The 22,399-nt window shown below is 49.5% G+C and overlaps 1 protein-coding gene and 2 long non-coding RNA genes across 6 annotated transcripts in view; 2 read left to right on the forward strand and 1 right to left on the reverse strand.

The window, feature by feature from the left end:
• Positions 1–22,399, reverse strand: part of CHST11 (carbohydrate sulfotransferase 11) — a 257,281-nt gene that overhangs the window by 156,958 nt on the left and 77,924 nt on the right. The window contains exons 1-2 of one of the 3 annotated variants that reach the window (XM_072844281.1): positions 19,391–19,419; positions 18,651–19,152 (exon numbers count right to left, since the gene is read on the reverse strand). The exons of the other annotated variants lie outside the window; for them this stretch is intronic. The gene's annotated coding sequence lies outside the window, so the exon portion shown is untranslated. Of the gene's footprint in view, positions 1–18,650; positions 19,153–19,390; positions 19,420–22,399 lie in introns of those variants that run through there. 3 annotated transcript variants of the gene reach the window in all.
• Positions 906–15,025, forward strand: LOC140642998 (uncharacterized). 2 transcript variants are annotated; one of them, XR_012039380.1, is made up of 3 exons: positions 906–1,585; positions 4,884–5,054; positions 6,064–15,025. It is a non-coding gene; the product is annotated as an uncharacterized lncRNA (long non-coding RNA). The 2 variants fall into 2 exon arrangements; XR_012039379.1 differs by lacking the exon at positions 906–1,585 and adding an exon at positions 1,650–1,885.
• LOC140642997 (uncharacterized) lies at positions 18,026–22,310 on the forward strand. Its single transcript, XR_012039378.1, has 2 exons — positions 18,026–19,740; positions 21,981–22,310. It is a non-coding gene; the product is annotated as an uncharacterized lncRNA (long non-coding RNA).

The following is a 22,399-nucleotide window of genomic DNA, read 5'->3' on the forward strand; positions in this document are numbered from 1 at the left end:
AGCTTGCTGTTAAAAATGAGTCAACTTTCTCTTCAACAAGACAACCAAGGCTGTGACAGCGACGGACAGAGACCAGACCTGGCGTGCGCGAGGGAGGAGGCACCTCGGCCCGACTCCCATGGAACTTAACCCTTTGCGTGCGGAGTCAACGTGTACGTGCGCGGGGCCGGCGTGTGCGTGCATGGGGTTGGCGTGTGTGAGGGGGTGTGCGTGCGTGCGGGAGTCTGCGTGCGTGCGGGGGGTGTGCGTGCCGCGGGGGTGTGCGTGCGTGCTGCCGGCGGGTGCGTGCGTGCTGCGGGGGGTGTGCGTGCGTGCTGCGGGGTTGTGCGTGCGAGCCGCGGGGGGGGGGGTGTGCGTGCTGCGGGGCTGTGCGTGCTGCAGGGTGTGCGTGCGTGTATGTGCGTGCGTGCTGCGGGGGGTGTGCGTGCGAGCTGCTGCGGTGTGAGTGCTGCGGGGGTGTGCGTGCCGCGGGGCTGTGCGTGCGAGCTGCGGGGGGTGTGTGTGCGTGCTGCGGGGCTGTGCGTGCGGGGGTGTGCTGCGTGCTGCGGGGTGTGCGTGCGTGCGTGGGTATGCGTGCTGCGGGGTGTGCGTGCGAGCTGCTGCGGTGTGAGTGCTGCGGGGGTGTGCGTGCGTGCTGCCGGCGGGTGCGTGCGCGCTGCGGGGTGTGTGTGCGTGCTGCGGCGGTGTGCGTGCGCGCTGCGGGGTGTGCGTGCGGGGGTGTGCTGCGTGCTGCGGGGTGTGCGTGCGTGCGTGGGTATGCGTGCTGCGGGGTGTGCGTGCGAGCTGCTGCGGTGTGAGTGCTGCGGGGGTGTGCGTGCGCGCTGCGGGGTGTGCGTGCGCGCTGCGGCGGGTGCTGCGTGGGGTTGGCGTGCGTGCGCGCGGGGCCAGCCGGGGGAGCACCCGCGTTGGGGGATTCCGATTGCACCCCCGCACAGGGGCCGCCACACCCGTCAGGTACGTTAGCCGGGGCCCAGGTCAGTGTGGCAAACGCGAGTGGGCGGGCAGGCGGCCCAGCCCCCGCCCTGACTGCGGAGTTTCTTCCGCAATATCGTCCTTCCGCCAAGTGTAAGGCGATGTTATGAGGCACCATGGACAGCACCGCCCGGCCTCGGCCTCGGGCCTCAGGCCTCGGGCTCCCAGCACAGCGTGGCCGCGGGACCCGCACACCAGCGCCCGCACTGCCGTCCCTATGACCGGGGCCGACGGCCACATCCTCCCCCCGCTCCACTGTCGGCTCCTCCCGGACGTGAGCTTTGCTCCCACTCAGTCCAGCAGGTCTGCGGGCCCCCGACGGCCCCCGACGGCCCCCGACGGCCGGTGCTGTGCTCCGCGACAGAGCGACGGGTCGGGTCGGGGCAATGACAAGATCGAATCGGGCATCTGCTGCGCGCTTCTCTAAGCCTTACAGCAACAGCTCAAAATGGACAATTTAGAGATCAGTCTGTGAGAATGCTGTCCACAGGCCCTGATGACGGGCCCCTTAAACCAGTTCCACCGATCGTATTTGCCGTTGTCTTTCGTTCGGAATATACAACGTTCTGACAACCCGAGGAGGCTCGTGCACTGAGCTCTGCTATCTAACAAGGTAACGCCAGGAGGGTCTCTATCCCTAGAATTTATTCCCTCAGAATAACCAAGTTGACAAGTCTGTTGTGTTTACATTTAGAAACTAGTACCTTTACTCAGGTGTGTGGAATATGGAACCAGACTCGTGGGTTCCAAGCTGCGCTCTGCCGCATCCTGGCTCTGGGGCCATGGTTACTGGCCTCCCTCCACCCCCGCCTCAATTTCTTCATCCGTGTGGGAATAATAGTAATGCTGCTCGGGGCTGTTGTGGGGATTAAGGAGCTTTCCAAGAGCACTTAAAAGAGCAGGTGGTACACTTGTGAGTACTTATTAAGGAAATACTTAATAAATGTAGCTCCATACATCACACAGCACTGCCTTAAAGAGCTAATGACCTGCTTTCATTGTAAAGATCTCCAAGGGTAGGTTTCAATTTTTATTTTAGAAGGGGAAAGGCAGTAAAGGCAGTACAGAACACTGGTTAAGAACGCAAATGATCAAACCCCATTGCCTGAGATGCGCAGCTCTGCCTCTGACTTCCTGTGTAACCTTGGGCAAGTCACTTAATCTCTCGGAGATTTAGTTGGTTCATCTAATGAAATGGAGCTCAAACTGCCTTCAGCCTTAAGTGAGTTAATAATGTGAAACACATAGAAAGTAATAGCAAAGTATGACAGTTTGCTGCTGTCATTGTAGCTCTAGGGGAGGTCCTGGCAACAATTGTCACCACTGTCATATTTGTAAAATGTCAAGATGACATTTGAAGTTCTGGAAAACAACTAGGTAACCAGCCACAGGCCACTCTCACCCAACCCAGCTCTGTTCACAGTTCCTGGCTTGTAGCTCATCAGTGAAGGTGAAGCAAGCAGGATTCAATTAAAATCGGCCAGGTTTGCTGTCCCAGTCCCCATCCTGTGGCAAGGCTGAGAGCTAAGGAGACAGAAAAGAAGGGCTGATGCACAGACAGAAGCCCACTGGTACGGTATGTCTGGCTGTTCCATGGTGACAGTTAGCAGAGCAGCAGTGAGCTGCGGTGACAGAGAGCCTGGTGCTCCCACCCACCACCACCATCACCCCCACCACCCCCAGTCCAAGCACAGAAGCATCCACAAGGCGGGAAGGCAAGGAGCCCCCAGCCTCAAAGAGCAGCCTGGGCATCCAGCCCCCAACCCTCTGAATCCTGGTGTGCAAAGGCAACAGACAGAATGATCCTTCCCTGTGGTGACCTGCCCTGGGAGGCCTTGAAACCTTGTACCCAGCTCGTGGGAAGCCCCACTGCAGACTGGAAACTCGCTCACTGCATCCAGGAGGGAGGCAGAAGGGTCACGGGAGAGCTGGTGCCCGAGGAGAGCTTGAGAACGTCTCACTGCGGACAGAACGACACAACATAAGACAGTATTTGGGGGGCACCTGGGTGGCTCACTGGTTGAACATCTGTCTTTGGCTCAGGTCCTGATCCCAGGGTCCTGGGAGCGAGTCCTGCATCGGGTTCCCTGAAGGAGCCTGCTTCTCTCTCTCCCTGGGTCTCTGCCACTCTGTCTCTCATCAATAAATAAACTCTTTTAAAAAAAAAAAAAATTTTTTTTTTTCAGCAGGAGTTGAACTAGAATAGAGGTGCTACAGGTACTCCACAGAGGAAGAGTTTCCTACAGGAGGGAGCTGGGTCATGAAAAATTTAAGAAAATGGCAAAGGAGGCAGGGAAGGGGTTGTGGTGACAGCAGGCCCTGCACACCCAGGGAGCACCCTTCTAACCAAAGGGAAGCCAATCACTGAAAATAAACCTTTCTCTGCCTTCTAAGAAAGGACTGCATTTTTCTGCCAGATCTGATTCAGTCTCACGGGTATTCTGTGATTGTACTTCCCTGTCTACCTCAAAATGCCCCAGCTTGTTGGTCACCCTCAATCTTGGGTACATTTTGCCTAGCCCACGTGATGTGGCCAGTCTGACGCATGTGACTCAATTTCCCAAAGGCTCCCACAGCTTTAACGTGGCTGGCTTAAGTGGCTACAATATCTTTTTTTTTTTTTTTTTTAAGATTTATTTATTTATTCAGAGAGAGAAGGAGACAGAGAGGCAGAGACACAGGCAGAGGGAGAAGCAGGCTCCATGCAAGGAGCCCGATGTGGGACTTGATCTCGGGTCTCCAGGATCACACCCCCGGCTGCAGGCGGCGCTAAACCCCTGTGCCACCGGGGCTGCCCTACAATATCTTTATTTAAAGACATCAGCAAATTTTGTCTCTGGAAAATTGGTCCTGCTGGAGAACCTCAGATTTAAAGGTATAGGAAGAAAAGTTCACAGACATATAGGAATGTGCATGTATGTGTATGTGAGAGCATACATGTGTGTTTACACGTGTACATGTGTGTATGTTTTAGCTCACCTAACGAGAAGAGCTGCCTTGAGCTGGATACTTAGGACTCTGCAAAGGTATAGGGTTTCTCAGGCTTGGGTAGGGTGAGGCAGATTCTAAGGCTCCATTCCAGTTCAGCACAGAGAAAGGTGCTGGGGCCCACTGGTGACGTGTGAGGGGTCACACTAGGAGAGATGGGAGGTGTGTCTGTTGGTATCTGGGTTAGCCCAAAGGACGCCCCCCCGCCCCGAAAGTTCTCCTGAATAATCCTGAATAATCATCTGAACTCAAATGGGGTGGGGTTTTAAAAAATCTCTAAAGGCCTATTAGTTCAAACATTCTGAGCCCCAAATTATATAAAAGCCACTCTCATGCATTCAAAGCTGTACCTTTGTAAGCACTAGTGGCACAGTGGTGTGCATAGCTGCCTCCCCAAGCAGTCCTTCCACTGCAATCAGAGGAAAAAATATGCTGTTTGTGTTGAGAAGAACCCCGCTGAACCCAGTCCTACACACTCCCTGGCAAGCCTGTGCCACAAGCCCCAGGTCATGAGGGCTCTCCTCGGTGGGACCTGGGGTTTGGGGATGGAGAAATAGTTCCCCAGAAACTTGGCCAGCCTGTGGAGTCACTATAACTTCTGTGAGACTCTAAAAGCAATTCCATTATATGCAGCTTTCACTTTACAGACTGACTGCCCTCAATGCAACTTTAAAAGGAAAAGAGAAAAGGGAATTTCACACAAGTGAAATCATGACTTCTCTGGAGTTGAAGACAGTGCTTCAGAGAGGGAACTGAGAAAGGAGTGATTTATGAGAACTGTGAAACCTCAAGACCTGTCTGTGAGAACATTCTAGATTCCTGTTACAGCAGTGACTTTCAGGCTCAGAGTCAGGACATCAACATCACACAACCATGAATGGTTTCCAAGCCCTGTACTTTCTTTTCTTTTTCTTTTTTTTTAGATTTATTTGAGAGACAGAGAAGAGAGAGAGGCAAGAGAAGAGGGAAAGAGAATCTCAAGCAGACTCCCTGCTGAGGGTAGAGCCTGACATGGGGCTTGATCCCACAACCCTGACTGAGATCACGACCTGAGCTGAAACAGAGTCAGATGCTTAACCAGTTGAGCCACCCAGGTATCCCTGAGTTTGATTCTTTCCGTGCTGCAGCAATGCTGACCAGGCATACTGTGGTAGGTGGGGTGGGCCTGGGTTGGAGAATCTGGAATGTGGACAGGCCCTAGACAGTAAAGTCAAAAGAAGGTACACAAAGAAAAAGGAATGTAGTCCCCACGCTGTCCATCCCACTTCTCCAAGAAACTCAGTCCACGTGGGTGTTTCTATCCCAACTTCTCGGCAACCACTCCCCACCTCGAGTTCACACAGCTGGGGGACAGGCTACCACTGCTCAAGAAGAGAATGGTATGCTGTGCTCCTTCGTCTCTCAGAGATGACCTGGGCAGCTGCCCAATCTCAAGGGACTGCCAGGAAGAACAACAAATCAGCAACTACAGAGTGTCCTGGGCCCGAATTAGCCATTCCTCAGGGCCCTGGCATCCTCACACATTCACTCCACCTCCCCAACCCAGTCCCTGCTGCCTGCAGATCCCTCCGATGCTGGTGGCAGCGAGTCTCCTGTTCTGAGCCACAAGCAACACACAGTAGGCAATTTACTCCTAAAAAAACTGGGGGCTGTAGAGGGCAGTCTGCAGAGTCTGTTCCAGGATGGAAGCTCAGAGGCATCCACGGCTGGTTCTGACTACTGCCATTGCTGGCCGCCAGGAAGCCTCAAGTCCCCACCAGCAGAGGTCCTCCCTCCCCAGGGTGAAAGGCAAACATCTTATTGGGGGAAAAAACAATCCACTGGCAAAGGATAAAGGATTTCCATCCTGCACAATCCCATCCTTAGGCTGACTTGGGGAGAAAATGTGTAAGACTTGATGGGGCTTAACCTAGAGAGGGAACTAGGCTCCAAAAGCCTTGAGCAGTCAAGGCTGACAGGAACAACATCATAAAAATAGCAGTTAAACGTTTTGCACCCCTGCTGTCCACTGGGCACTGGTTCAGACTTTAGAACTCCTATCTCACTGAATCCTCTCAACAACACTAAGAATAAGAAGTAAATACTATTATCTCTACTTTATAGGTAAGAAACTGAGGCAGTGGAAGATTCAGTGACTTGCCCAAGGCAACACACGGTTCATTCATTCCTTCAACATATATTTATTTCCCGTGTGTCTCCAGCCACTGTACCAGATCGGGAGCATAGAGTGGCTACGCAGTGGGAAGCCACATGTGACCCCTCAGATGGGCCAATCTGCAAAGGGAAACATTGCGTCAGCTGAACCATGAGAACACATGGAGGAGGCCCCCCCAGGGGAGACAGGCCTGTGTTAGAGTGTCCTGCTCCTTAGAGCTGCAGGAAGGAGGGGAGGCTGGAGGGAGATCTGGTCCTGCTGGATAGCATTTCTGGGACGTGGGACACCTCCCTCCTGTCTGAGTCAGCCTCATCTTCAATGCCACCTCAGTGCCCCCATGTAGCAGGGTCTCATGACTGGGGAACTTCCTCTGCCCACACCTCAGTAGTGGCCCCCTGAATCCCTCATGCAGCAGGTAACTGGGCGCCAATGAGAGAGCAGTCCACAAGATATGTCTGCCAGCCCCTGCACATCCCAAAGTCTGGCAGAGCCTACACTGTCCTTCCTGACTCACAACCCAATGCAGCCACCAGAATCCCCTTCCTATGTGCTAAAACCCACCAAGAACAAACATTGAAAGCTCTTCCACCAAATCCAGAACCAGAACACCATTTTCAATGGGCCACACAGAGCCCAAGACAGGGGACCGGGAGGGGGAGGGGCTATTCTCCAACTAATCATGGAGAAAGTCAAGTCTGGATGGCTAGAACAAGCTGGAATTACACCTGTGGAAAAAGAAAGTACTACTATTGAATGTAACCTGCGTAAAGTCACAGAGGTAATCAAGGTAAACCAAAAGAGGTTTTTAAGCTTGTGATGTGACTCAGAGACTACAAATGCAGGAAAAAGATAAAAACCTCTGGGCTTTTTCATGAGCACAGAATCCCACGAGGGAGCGTGAAAAGGATTATGATGGAAGAGAGAGTAACACGTTGAGTGTCTAGTCTTTAGACGTGGCCTCAATCAATGCTATCAACCCATTTAAACTACACAGCCATTCTCTACAAGGCGAGTTCTATTCCTAAAATGGCCACTTTACAGGGGGGAAACTGAGGCACCAAAATGTTAGGTAAAGACACCGTAGAGAGCTAGAAATACCTCTCGAGCCCATGCCACAGTTCAAGGTTCCAGGAAGCAGACAAATGCTCAGCCACCATGAATCATCACTTCTCTTGCCTAACGGAAGTGTGAGAATTCACAAAACAATGTCCCTCCTCATGCTCAAGCAGGATGTCCAAAGATGGAGCCCTGATGCGACTTAGCTATGTGACCGTGGGTCAGCCAAGTAACCCCTCCGGTCTTCTAGCATCTTCCTCTGTGAGATAAAGGTTGGATAAATAATGCCCAAAGTCCCCTTGAGCTCTAAAAAGCTACAGCCAGACTGGGTACAGTCACCTTTCACTGGGCAATTAATTTGAAATCATTGAGAAATATGCAAACGTATCTGAATTCAACACCCTCAACCCAACCAACTTGCCAAATAATAGGAAAACAGTTGCTTCAGCCAGAGGAGACTTTTAAAGTTCTTCTCTGGTCCAGAGGGCCAGAGACAGGCAGACCCAGACAGGCCACGAAAAGGCTCTGGCCCCTGCGTGGGCCCTGCACTACCTCTTGTCAGAGTGACTGAGGAGCAGGGGCATGGCCTCATTTTCCTGTTTTTATAGCACTGCAGGTAACCCTGAGGGATTCAAAGCCTGAATCCTATGCTGATTTGTCCACCTGAAGCCAGTTCTCCTGGTCCTGCCCAGTCTACCTCTCCAGACCAGTAGCCCTCTCAGGCCACCCAAGGGGCCACCCCAGAAAGCCCCCATTGATTTGCCAATGGATTCCATTCTGTGTAGATGACAACACAGAGGACTGCAAGGAATACCCCCAGGGCCATTCTTCACATCAACAGACTTCCTTGAAATGAGGCCTGGAGCAGGGAGAGGACAGAAGAAGCACTAAAGACAGAGCGGAGTATAGCGCTATCAGGTGCTGACAGTACAAGGGCTAGAGTCCCAGAGACGCAAGTTCAAATCCTTCCTCAGCCTCAGCCTCCCTAACTCAAAAATGGGCCTTAAAATGGGACATACTTCATAAAACTGCAATAAGGATTAACTGGAAGTTGTGTGGTGATGCACAGTGGTTGGCACCAAGCAGGCATTTAATAACAAGAAAACAGGAAATCTGGGGCATTGTTTCTATCAGATTGCAGCAGAGTGAAATCATTTCCAATTCAAGCTGCTAGTGACCTGTGAATCATTGCCATTTCAAGGTTCAGAAATCTTTCATTGTGCTGTGGCAGACACCTGACTTGCCCCCCGCCAAATCTGATCTTTCTAACATAGGATGAGATATGGAGTAGGGCACTTGGGCATTTGCAGTAAAGACTAGAGTTCTCACCTTTCCTTGCAGAGGGGAGGTCACATGACCCAGCTCCAGCCAATGGCATGTGAGCAGAAGCACCACCTCAACTTCCAGGACATACCAGCCCTTGGAGGGGTATAGATGTAGTGGAGAGCCATCTTGGACCACACAGATAAGGTTAACATTCTAGGGGCTGCAGAGCAACAACATGGAAGGAATCTAGGCCTCTGACACCATGGAGCTACCTCAGCGGCCCAGAGCAGGATATTTGTGAGAGAAGAACTTCCATCCTTTGTAAGCCACTGTTATCTTGGGAACCAGTAGCAGCAATCAAAACTGGGACCTAATACACTCATGTTTTCCCATCCAGTTTTCCCATCCAAAGCTCATAAGTACCAGGTAAGGTTGGTAAAATTATCTCACTCAGCTCATAGATGAGGGAAAGGACCACAGAGAAGCTAAGTGATCTGTTTAAAGACATAGCCCCAAAGTGTCTCAGCTCCAATTCTAGGTTACAGATCACTTCTATTCCAGGCTGTGTCCCCAAGGAACACTGCTGACTGCAGCAGAATTCAATTCACAAAAAATTCAGAGTGCCTCCTGGGACCTCGGCATCCTGCCAAGTCCAAGAGACACAAGATATATAAACTGTGGCCCCTACTTCAGGGAACTAACAATCTAATAGAAGATTAATAATATAGGGTTAACACCTTCCTTTTGAATAGTGGTGATAGTTTATGAAAGGTTTCCTTGTTCATTATGGAGTAGCAGAACAAGGACACCAGCTGCAGAAACTAAGCTTGGAGAGGTTAAATGACTAATCCAAGATCACTCCATAACTGGGAGAATTGGAACTAAAACCCTTACCTTCTTCTAAATTCAAGTCCAGTGTCTTCTCTGCTACCTAACTATAAAGCACCATAAATTACTGGTGTTGCCTGCTAAGCCATCCCAACCCACCCCTATTTCAAGATGCATTCTTGGTACCAATCCTTGTTTCTTGTTTAAGTTTTAATTCACCCCACACAAGGCAGAGTTCATAGAAGGCACCATAAGCCCCACCAATAGCTCAACAAGTGCTCTGCCATGTTGAATCCCTGGATTAACTCTAACAGCTATGCCTTTCTATGTATTAACAGCGGATAAATTGCAAACAGAATTAAGTAGAACATTAATACAACTGCCCTCTTTTTTTCCAATAGTAGTTCAGTTTTCTACAGGCCTTTGTTGTGCATCCAGATCATTGCTAACCTGGACTATAAACTAATTAATTAAACACCCAACCTTGACCATTAAGACTCTGTTTGATCTACCCCTTGCCTACCTCTCTCCCATTCTACCCTAGCCTACCATTCCTCTGACATGCCAAGCTTATTCCCACCTCTGGGCCATTATCCTTGGTGGACCTCAGGACTTCACATGGCTTACGCCTTCACATCCCATTCACATCAGCTAAAAAGTCTCTTCTTCAGAAAGCCTAACATAACCATCCCTTCCAAAAGAGCTTTCCCAATCTTTATTCCCTAACCCTGGTTTAACGGCATTCTTCACTACCCAAAATTATGTTCTCTACCATGGTGTGTTTTCTGATTGACAATCTGTCCCGTCAGAATGGAAGCCCCATGACAGCAGGGACTTTGTTTAGTTCATTGCTCTACCTCTAGCATCTGGAACAGAGCCTGGCACAGAGTAAGTACTCAGTAAGTATCTGAAAAATAAGTGGATAAATTCATTTGTTCAATATTTACCATGCGCCAAGTACTGTGCAAAGCTCTGAAAACACATATTTAAAAACAAACAAATAAGCCAATGATCCTAGCCGTGAGTTCCCAGCTGAGAGAGGGAGCTGCCTACAGAGGCGTCCAAGGCCAAGAATGCCAGAAGAGAGTACCGCAGTGTTCTGGAAGCACATGGGAGGGAGCACCGCCCCACCCCCACCCCAGTACTTGACCCTGAGGAACCACAAGCCCTCCCTTGCTGGAGACAAGGGTTCCACATGGACACCAGCTGGAGAATCTAATCCCATCCTTTCTTTATGCTGGCTATCTGACTCTTCTGTTTAGGAAGCAGTTGCGCACACAGAAGATTAAAGCCATTAAAAATTTTTTTTCCCATTTTTAAAAATTGAGATATAAGTGACATATTACATTAGTTTCAGTTGTACAACATAACAACTCAATATTTGTAGATATAGAGAAATGAGACCACAATAAGCCTGCTTCCACGGCTTCAGATGGAAGTGCACATCTTTCACCACATGTAGCTCCAAGTGTTTTTCTTGTGATGAGACCTTTCAGGACCTACTCTTTGTAACTTCCAAATCAGCAATATAGTAATACACTAAGTCTAGTCACCATGCTGTGAACGACATCTCCAAGACTGACTTTTTTTAACTGCCAAGTGTGCACCTTTAACCACTTTCCTGCCTTGCACCCAATCCCAATCCCATCCCAGGAACTATTCAGAACAATTTTGGGAAAGTCTCTACTAGACAAGTGCCTGGAGCCTGAGGACTGGGAATGAAGAGTTTCTGTGTAAGGAAGGGGTGGTGGCACAATGGGATTAATTTTACATACTCTGGGATGGGAATGGGGGCAGAGAGGAGACAGGCATAATAGCCCCCAATCTGCAGGTAGAGGGATAGGGCGCTTTGTTTCCAGAAGCCTCATTCAGATGCAAAGGCCTCGAGAGCCCTGGTGGCCCCACTTTGGCAGGCCCACCAGCTGTGATATGTCAGTTCTTTCCTTTATTTACTGAGGCTGCTAGACAGACAAAAAGGCGGAGGGAGATGCTTTGTGAAAGCTGAGACTGAAATATTGATGAAGGACAGTAATTGCACATCCCCATGACAGGAGGATAGGAGCTGCGGCTGCGGCTGCCGGAGAAGGTTCTCTCTGCCCATCAGAGCTGCTCTTTCCACGGCTTCAGATGGAAGTGCACCTGCAGCCAACCCTGGGCCTGGGCCTGCGGTCCCAGCCCTGAAGCGCCCTCCCCACTCTTTGTGCCCCCCCCCTCCCCACAGGGATGCCACCTCCCCGTGGAGCATTCTCCCATGGCCATTGCCTGCGCTGGCTTAGAATCACAGAAAAGCTGCAATGAGAAGCCAGAAGGAAGTTTCGAGATGAAGCAGTCAGTCCCACGTTCTCTGGGAGGCAAACCTAATGTCCACGAGGTGGAGTGACCTGGTTTCCATGCCCCTCCCCTGGCTTTCCTCCTTCCCATCCTGTGTTTACCCTCCTTCTAGGTTAAAGGCCACCCTGCCTCCCTGCTGGCTGCTTCCCTTCACTCAGCAAACATTCCCCTTGTCTCCTGCCCTCCCTTCATGGTCAAGCTCTGCCCACTTGACAAACCTCCATTCCTCTCCAGTCTCCCTGCCTCTCACCCCTCCACCAGCACCTGGGCTCAGCCCCGCTCACTGCCAGGCTGTTATGCAAGACCCATCATGGTGCCCAGGGGACCTCTTGTCCCTACATATCCTGCTCCCGTGCCAGCCTGACCACCACCTCAGATCCACCCCCCACACCTAGTCCGAGACTGAGTCCGAAGTCTTCAGGAGGGCCGTAAGCCCTCCCTGAGCTGGCTATTCCAGCCTTAGGGGTCCTTGCTGTGCATGTACCCCACCCTTCTCTCTGACCAGTCCTGCCTTACAGCTGTCTCCCCTACCGTGGGTGAGCCTCTGTTCCCTGAAAAAGATGGGTGCAAGTCCCAACTGCTGGGTACCCATGAATGTGACCTTATTTGGAAAGGTCTTTATACATATAATGAAGTCTAGATGAGGTCACACAGGGGCAGGGCAGGCTAATCCCCTGACTGGCACCCTTATAAGAAGGGATTCTGGACATAAGACACGCAGAGAAGACAGAACACGGGGAGAATGTCAAGTCAAGACAGAGGCAGAGACCTGCAGGAATGCATCTACAAGCCAAGAACACCAAAGACTGCCAGCAATCGGCAGAAACTGGGAAAGAGGCAGGGGAAAGATTCTCTCCTCTGGAGCCTCCAGAAGGAATCGACCCTTGACTTCAGACTTCTAGCCTCCAGAACTGTGACAGAATAAAGTTCTGTTGTCTCAAGCCATCTAGTTTATGGAAATCTGTTCTGGCAGCCCTAGGAAAACAGGGGCTTTGGAAGTGAACCCTGGCTTCTGATGTTAGCTCCAGCCCTTCCCAGCTGAGCCACCTGGAACAGGTCCCCCGAGGTCTGTGAGCCTTGGTTTCCCCTCTGTACAATGGGGTACCATGTTCTCTTGGGTATTTTTGATAATATACTTAACTAATTTGCATAGAAGATAAATAAGCATCACTGCTGTTATGAGGACTCCTTTTTCTGGGAGGTCTTCTTGTCCTTCCAAAGCTCATCCCAGGGATATCCTCCACACACTGCACCTCTCAGATCCCAGTGAATGGAGCCCCCCCGCCAAGTATTCCAGGATCAGCTGTTGGGGTGCTTCCCCCTCCTGGGCTCAGTAATCCCTTCTCCCTGGGGCAGGGCTCCCTTCCTGCCCAGCAGGCTTGAGAGGGCTCCGTACCCCCTGCCCAGAGAGCAGCAGGGGGGCTGAGCCTCCCTGGAGACTTCTTCTTGAGCCAGCCAGCACCCAACCTGTTGCTTTTAAAGACAGGCCCCTTGCCAGCTCCATCTGCCTCAGGGACAAGCTGTTTAATGAAGCGAGAGTTGGCTCCAGGGAAGACAATGAATTTTAATGCTTCAGGACAGCAGGCATGGTCCTGAGGGGCTTAGACATTGTGGAGCCCAACCCCCTCCCTCCTCCACACCTGAGCTCCAGGGGGCTGGGTGACTTGCCCAAGGTCACACAACTGGTTAGTGGCAGTCAGTTCCAAAACTAGAACCAGCTGTCACTCCAAGTCCTATGAAGAACAGCATCGCTGGTAAAAGTCAAAAATATGCAGAGAGGAAGACAGGAAGTGAGAGGGAAAGAGGACAAGGGAGAGGGGTGTACCACCAGTCTAGAAAGTGAGCAAAAGATTTCTTTCTGGGTCATTCCAGATTAGTGGAATTTAACCCGTAAGTCTAAAAAGTGAAGACCCTATTACAAAAATATATTTCCCTCTCCTCTTCAAGTCCTCCTTACCCTACTAATCTTCACTCCCCATTCTTCCAAAGATACTCCTTTCCCTGGGGTTCCATAAAAGGGAGGGCCAATGACCTGATGTAGTGATAGCAAAGGAACAGCTTCCCTGCCCTCTGGAGAACAGACCTTGATAACGTATGACCTGCCTCCCTAACGTGGCTGGGATCAGAGTTTCCTACCCCAAATGCTTAGCATTAACGGAGAACCTGAGACAGCCCATGACCCTGAACACTATATGCCTAAACCCAGAGCTGAATGAACAAACATATCAGTGATTGAGAGGACAAGTGAATGAAATCAACAGTTCTGATCACAAGCTTAGAAAATGGGTTTCCTAAGAATTCAGTAACTCACCTCCCCCAGCAACCCCAGTGCAGCCTCAACTCAAGCTCCTCCTTCTCCTAACTCTGCATGGGAAAAACAATACCAAACAATGTAACTGACTGCTCAGGGTCAAAGGTTCCGGTCCTGGCTCCAGCCCACAAGAACCCTAATGGAGCCACGTGGGACGAGCACATGAAGACCCTCCAAAGGCAGCTAGTGTAGGCACTTCCAACTGGTTTTTAAGTCATGGGAACCTCCATTAAAAGAAAACCTTGGGCAGAAAAGCCGTCTCAGACTGAGATAGAAACAGCTGTTCAGGTGGGAAGGGAGGAGATGCTTCCTTCACCCATCCTCCATCCTCACCAGGAGCTCCTGAGATTTCTCTGTGGAACCTTAGGCTCCCTGATACCCAGGTGACAAGTCCCGATCTGGCAGCAGAGGAAAGGGAAGGTGAGAGCAAGGGACATACTCTCAGTCATCATGAGAAACATCCCTGCTCCTGGCCCATTCTCACCTCCAACCACTGCACCAAATTCCAGTGAGCCACACCCACCAAAAAGGGCAGTTGCTCAATAGCATCCTTGTGCCTCTGTGCCCTTGCATATGCTGTTCACTCTCCTCAGCTTGTCCCTCCTCTTCCACCCATGGTCCCTCTTGCTGCCAATGGTGGACAGACTCTAATGTTCCCCAGCCTTGTGTAATCGTCCTTACCTCCCGAGTTTGGGTTAGCTTAGCAACTTGCTTCTACCTAATGGAGTATAGTAAAGGTGAGGAGATGTCTCTGTGGTTGCATTACATGAGATTGCTACTTCCATTTTGCCATCTCTCTTTCTCGCTGGATGGCTTTGATGAGGCACATCCCCATGTTGTGAGTTGTCTAATGAAGACACACGTGGCAAAGAACTGAGGGCTGCCTCCAGCCAACAAGCAGAAGGAACTGAGGCCCTGGATCCAACAAACAGCCTGGAAGGAACCAAATCCTCCCGGCAACCACAGGAGCTTGGAAGCAGATCCTTCCCCAGTCAAGCCTTCCGTTGAGACCCCAGCCCTGCTGACATCTTCACTGCAGCCTATGTGAGATCCTGAAGCAGAAGACCCACCTAAGCCATGCCCATACTCCCGGTCAACAAAAGCTATGAAATAATAAATGTGTACTGCTTTAAGCTGCTATATTTGTGACAATTTGTTACAAAGCATTGATAACTAATATACTACCCTAAGGAATTACTACTGTGTGCCTTGTAAACTCAGCTCAAAGGGCACTTCCTACATGAAGCCCTCCCTGAAAGGTTAGGCACTCCCTCCATAAACACCATGGCCACCATCATCTCTGTTTTCATCCATCTTGGTCATCACAACTAACATTTCTTAAGGACCTACTCTATGCCAGGTACTGTACTTGGTGCTTTACATCTACAGTCTTAGTGGAACCCTTGGGGATAGGAGTTCTGATCTTTCATGCAACAAACTTTACTGAGCATCTACTATGTGCCAGGGTTTCTGCTAGGCACACCCAAGAGTCAGAGAAGGAGACAGTAGGAACAAGACCCACAGCTGCTCATTGTTTGCTGTCCTGGAGCTCGTTTTCTAATGAAGGGAGACAGAAAAGAAACATGAAACACAGATAATCTCAGAGAATTTTAAGAGCCAAATGAGGGGCTTGGGGAGCTGCTCTAGGTCTGGGCCATCAAGGAAAAACAAAGTCTCTTTCAGGAGCTGACACTGCAGCGAAGCCCTGAAAAAGAAGACAGACAAACAAAGACCCAAGGGAAGCACAGGGCGGATGGGATAGGCAGGCCCTGGGGCAGGAACAAGCTCAAGCTGGGTGTTTTCATCTTGTCTCACCAACATAGTCTACAGTCTCAGGCCTGGTAAGGCAGGGTCTGGGCCCTGTACCAGCTGGAGCAGCTCAATCAGGAGCTTTCCAGAAATGCAGAACTTCAGCCCAGCTCCAGCCCCACTGAATTAGGGTCTGCCTTGTAATGAGATTGCCTGTTGATCCATATACATGTGGAAGTTTGTGAAACTGGTCTATTACACTTGAAAAAATACTTGTTGAATGAATGAATGAACAAATGAATGAATGCCCCTAAAGATCAAATTTCCAACTTCAACTGCACCCCTCCCGGCACCCAGACAGCCTCCCCGTCCCTGGCGGGAGGGAGGGTGTCAACTTCACACCCTGTAAAGCAGGCTGACAACTGTCAGCACAATGTGAAAGGGGACCGCCAGCCCACTTTGGGGTCAAAGCAGCCAGGAGCTGCCCCACATCAAGTCTTTTGCAGCCCCCATCTGCCTCCACCTCCCTGCTCACCCCCAGCCTCACATGGAGCGCCCAATTCCATTACTGGTCCCCAAATGGCTATCAAACCCACACAGCTTAGCTAAAAATACCCTTCACACTTGTCAGGCCTCCCCACAGTTAAATCACTGCGAGAAATCCAACAGCTGTACTGAAGGAGACACGTAAATCCAGCTTTGGCCTCGACAGGGCCAGGCTCAGCCACGTGGGCACCACACAGCCAAGGGGGAAGGGGTGAGACCATGTCACTTCTTCCTGCAAGACCCCAAAGTGACCAAAATGGGGTGATTCCAGGAACATGAACAGGGCTTTCGAGGAGTAAAGCCGAACTACTTCTAACGACCTACAACCAACACCTGCTCACAAAGTCACGGGGACGCGAGACAGGTGACCTGCCTGCTCCCCCCCACCCCCAGGATCACGCTGTCAGCCTTTGGAGGGAAGCAGGGCTGGCACGGCCAGTCCCACCCCACCTCTCCTCTGGGGCTGAAGGTGACAGTAGCTCTGCGCAGCATGCAGCTGCGTGCTCATCTTTCCTGCTGAAAGTCTGTGGGGGAAATCACATTTGTAAAACTGGGACTGTTTTACTTTCTTAACAAAGCTCTCCCCAGTCTGGGAGGAAATGTTAGTGAATCTCAACCCACACTTCAAGGTAGTAGAGTAGGTCGCCTTTGAAATAAGGCCAAAGCCTGAACATGCTGAAAAATAAACTGTAATAGGTCTCACATGGGGGTCGTAGGCCTTATTTTCCTCTTTATCCAGACTATTAGGAGGATGAAGGAAATAAGAGAAAGAAAGCTTTAGCAAACTCCGGGCTGGGGGCATGGGGGAAGCAGGGAGTGATGCACAGTTAAGCTGTAGCCCGCCAGCCAGCCTATACCATGTCCAGGAGCTGCACCAGCCAGGCAAGAGCAATGATTGATTAAAGTGGCCCAAAGGCATTCTCTGCCTCGTTCACCCTTTGACTCACCCTATACTCACCCCACATCACCATCAATGGGATAAGTGGATCTGATGTCTCCCTTATGCCTTTCACTCCCCACTCTATTTTCAGGTGGGGTAGGGTCTTGTAGCATAATAGTGCTATGCATTATCATCCACACTGGCAAATGAGAGGTTTCTATTCCGTCTCTGACCCCTTACAGTAGCACCTGGCAAACAAAGGCCTCCAGGCCCAATCCTCCCCACTTCCTGCTTTTGTGTACAGTTTTATTGGAAGACAGCCTTGCTCATTCATTTGCTTTTCACCTGTGGATGTGTTTGCTCTACAAATGGCTGCACAGTTAGGAAATTATGACAGAAAGTGTATGCCCCCCCGCCCAAAGCCCTAAGATGTTTACTCCTTGGCCCTTTAAGAAAGAGTCTGCCAATCCTGCCTTAGAAGAACCAGATGATGCTCATAGTAGAGTAAAAGTACAAAGTATTTTCCACACTGCTTAAAGAAAGACCAAGGGCAGCCCAGGTGGCTCAGTGGTTTAGTGCCGCCTTCAGCCCAGGGTGTGATCCTGGAGACCCGGAATCGAGTCCCATGTCAGGCTCCCTGCGTGGAGCCTGCTTCTCCCTCTGCCTGTGTCTCTGCCTCTCTCTCTCTCTCTCTCTCTCTCATGAGTAAATAAAATCAAAAGAAAGAAAAGAAAGAAAAGAAAAGAAAAAACAAGACCAAAATATCCAGCTGCTGATTGCCTCTCCAGATCTTGATCTCTAACTTAGAGCACTTATGACTTTCTAACACCACTGGATGGACCAGGTGAGACGATGCCAGCTGATCCAGGAAAGTACACTACAAATACCAAAGAATGAGCACTGCCCCTCTGCTGTGGGTTGCAGGTTCTAAGACAAGCCCAAAGGAACTGTGACTTCCACCAATGTTCCCTTGGCTGTCAACTCAGAACAGGCGAAGGGTGCCTTCTAATTTGGTTTCCCAAAGAGTCCGAAGGGGTCAGGTAGGAATCAACTCTGACTCCCAGTTTGATAGTGATGCAGCCTGCTGACAAGTTATGGATCCTCCCATCTCAGCTCTTCCAGGCATTTCTTCTAGCTGAAATGAGTCCTCATTTCAAAGTACAGTCTGGGGCTTCCAGCTCTACATCACTTTCTCCACCAACTGGCCAGACAGCAGAGCTTAGGCTCCTCCATCACAGGGAGTCCTCGGAACAGAATCATTAATCTCCTCACATCTCTCTTCCTCCTCTGTCTTCTCTGTCTGGACTTCTGATGATGTGGAACCGATAAATCACTTATAATCTTTTTATTTTTTTTAAAGAAACTGACACCTGAATATAAACTCTGCAAAAATTCTAAAGATGATATAGAAATGGGCCCCAAAATAGTTTTTATCTTCTGTCCCCAATAATGGCCCCAATTTTGGCATCTTTCTGTATTATTTATTTTCCACCTGCCAGAGGAGTATGATAAGCCTGGACTTTGGCGTGAGCAATTTGCCCAGAGAGTATGTAAAGAAGGAAGCTGACCTTGTGAGGAAGGAATTTTGCAGTGGATATCCCAGTCAACTCATCCTCTCCACCTCGCTCACCACAGCCAATCCTTATCTCGAGCCCACACAGGACTTCACAGCCCAACTGAAGTGCAGTGAATCTGCACTTTGGGAGCACTTGTTCTCTCTTCTGAATGCTTTATCGCAATCATGTTTTGACTTCCTTTCTTCTCACCTCATTTATCACTGCGGTTGGTATCTCTTTGGTTGAGAAAACCAACCATTTTACTGCGAAGGACAGGGCGGTTTATGATGTCTGGAGTGAGGGACAGACATGAAGGAAGGTGGGGAAGAACTGTATAATTCTGATGATAATGGGGCTACTTAACTTTGCTGTAAAGGCAGTTTGGGTGTCTGAAAAATAACTCCTTCCACGTGGAAAGTCTTGCCCTTTTGGACACTCTTGGTTGCCCATCCAACAGTCATCTTTCATCACTGACAGATGCCTGCCAGCGTTCAGAGAGGCAGAGGGCCCAGGTCTAAAGAATGACACATGAATAGTCTACACCAGTTCCAGCACATTCACTGGGCCCCACCCCTTTGTTCCCTCCCTTGCTTCTCCTGCAGCTAGAAAAAGCCAGTGTGACCCAGTTCTACACCAGGAGGTGTGAAAAGACCACTAGGAATGACTTGGGGGCTGAACTTGGCACAGAGTAAGCCCTCAATAAATTTTATTACTGCTACTATTGTTATTACTACTATTAATTTTAACAGAACCTTTTCTTTCCTTTCCTCTCTCCTTATTTCCTTGCATCCCTCCAGTGGTGAGCCAAGGCTGGTTTGGACTTACTCATAAGAGTTGATTATATGCATCTCTTCCCAATAATGAGTTCAGTGACATCACAATGGTAATTTGAAATCAGCCATGAAGGGGATATTTACGCCATGGAAACTGGCAAATGCTATAGCTCAGGACTCTTTTGCCCCCCAAGAGCTAATAGTTAAATACTCACCAGCATGCCTCTCTTCCTCCTTCCTTTCTTTCCAACCATCCATCTCCCTATTACAACCAGTGAGTACCTACTGTATGCAGGACATTACGCTGGGTTCTCCTTGAGAACTCCAAGGTGAGTAAATCACTGCCCAACCTTCAATGATTTTATAGTCTAGCAATAAACTTGTATCTGTGAGGATACATTTGGCGGCAAGTAAAAGAAAACCCAACCAGCAATGGTTCACTTAAGAAAGTCTGGAGGGAGGCAGTAGTCTGGCCACCTGGCAGTGAGTCAAGGATCCCAAACATCCTTGTCAGCCACTCTTTGCATATTGACTTTTCTCCTCATGCCTATGGTCTCATGTGTACAAGAGAACTGCTGCAGTTCTAGGTATCAAGACTGCTTTCAAAAGCAAGAAGCAGGGACAAGGACTTTTTCTTTTTATCTAGGAAGAAAATCATTTAATCCTCCTAACAAATTCATGAGGTGGCTCCTATAGCAATTCTCGTTTTACAAATAGGGATACCGAGGCCAAAGAGATTAAATAATTTGCTCAAGGCCACACAGCCAGAATATAAATCCAAGCATTCTGACTCCAGAGAGCACGTGCACTATGTCAGATATACCATAATGAGAGATGCGAGCTCTGGAGAACAAAACCACACCATCCACTGCTTCATTACACTACTTCGTACTACCCTCCACCGTCACGTGCATCCACCTCATACCCAAGACTTTTTGTTGCTCAGAAATGAAAATCCTTTTTGTTCATTCTTCTATGACCCCTTCCCCCAATCATGGGCAAAGTATCAGGTGCTTGGATTTGTTAACTGACATGCACCCATCTCAGCCCTAAGACTATCCAACCTGAATGGAAAACCCTGCCACTCCTGGTGCCAGCAGGCCTGCATTTGGCACCTTCCTGTTCCAATTACCCACTTGAAAACCTGGAGACTCCAATCCTGTTGGGAATCAGACGATCTTCTTGGCCTATTGCCTGTTAACTGCACACCCCCCTTTCTGGCGCTGATTTCCTTTGTACTGTGCCCACTGCATGGGAAGATCTTATGATCTGGACCCTCCCAATTACTTTCCCATCACAGCAAGTTCCAACCCCAACTGGCATCCCCACCGCAAAATGCTGGTATCCCCACTAGAGGCACCAAGAAGAAAAACATTACTATTTGCTAGGGTGGCCAAAAGACTTGACTACTCTATTATTAATAATTTTTTAAATAGAAAATATAAGTTCTCTACTGGGTTCTCTGGTGTCTCTATGACATATGCCAGAATCAGAACCTGCTCTGCAAAAGAAAGTCATCTGGTTTGGAAATCTAAGTACCACTTAACTAAGTGCTGTGGAGGACACCGTTCCAAAAGTCACAGCCTGGGGCTGTATTTGTCATGGCAAGTTTAGGTCTGCTACCTGAGCAAGTGCCAACTACCCAAAGGGAACACTGGCTAGTCCTATCACCACTTCTCTCCTGACTTTTTTGCTTTTGGACTTTCTGTTTTCCTTTGCTTTATTCTGTCCTAAAGAGAAAAGGAGATGGAAAGACCAAGTGGCTGCAGGAACCTGTAGGAGACTGACATGAAGGAACCCCTCTCCCATCCCACCCCACCCTGGAAAGAAAGATTACCGGAGGGCTGCACACACACCTTTGTGGGACTCCATTTCAATTGTGTTTTCAATCTGTTGGATCCAATCCCAGAGCTTTCTAAATGGTTTGCTCAGAGTACCTCTGATATACTAGCGAAGAACAATTTGGGAAGGAAAGCTAAACCTCTTACTGTCCCTGAAAAAAGGGAATTGTTGAGAAATACAATTGGTCATTTAGGATTCTATGACCTTGGGCAAAACACAGCACAGCTCCTCATGTCCAGTGCAATGGGGAACTGCATGCTGGGGCTCTGCAGCCAGAACAGCCAGCATGGAATCCTGCCTCTGTCACTAACACGTATGATCTTGGGTGACTTTCTTAACTTTTGTCTCTCAGCATCCCGAGTTCTTCTAGCTCCCTTCAGAGCATTAGTAAGAGGCGTAAATCTGTAAATTTTACACATAGAATGCTCAGAAGAGAGCCTGACACAGCTGTTTGTAATTCACGTTACTTTGTTATTTTGATTATCTGCCTCACCAGATCTTGCATGAACTACAGAAAGTAATATATTTAGGAGATAGAGTTTCCATTCAATAAATATTAGTTTCCCTCGAAAGGAAGGAAGGAAGGAAGGAGGGAAGGAAGGAAGGAAGGAAGGAAGGAAGGAAGGAAGGAAGGAAGGAAGGCAGGCAAGAAAAGCAAGAAAGCAAGCAAGAAAGAAAGAACAGATCAAGTATCTTCATATATATTTTGTTCTATATTTAAGCACAGATTTTTGGATATTCAACCAATCAACCAAGCCATGTGCCCAGTTATTCTCAACAACCTGACTCCCGCATACTTTCTTCCACTCCATTCCTCAGCAGCACGGTGTGCATTGGTTCTCCGAAGGGAACGTGGACAGGCCCCGCAAAAGAATGCTAGAAGGCTGGATGGGCTGCAAGGGTCACAGGGCCCGAGTTCAGCAGGGCAGAGAGCCCCCTGCCCTGGAGAGGCCATTCAGTCACCCACAGCCCTTGAAGGAGCACCATGACAGAGAAGCTGAGAAGGCAATGAATTCATCATTTCTTTAAAGTTTTATAATAAAACCTTCTGTGAGTCCTTTTCTCTCTTTCACTCTGCAGGGCAACAGCAAGGAAGCTCTGCCAGGATCTGGCCCAATAATTCTGGGGGATTCCTGCCTTCTACGG

The sequence above is a fragment of the Canis lupus genome, chromosome 11 (genome assembly GCF_048164855.1).
Source record: "Canis lupus baileyi chromosome 11, mCanLup2.hap1, whole genome shotgun sequence".
Lineage (NCBI taxonomy): Eukaryota > Metazoa > Chordata > Mammalia > Carnivora > Canidae > Canis > Canis lupus.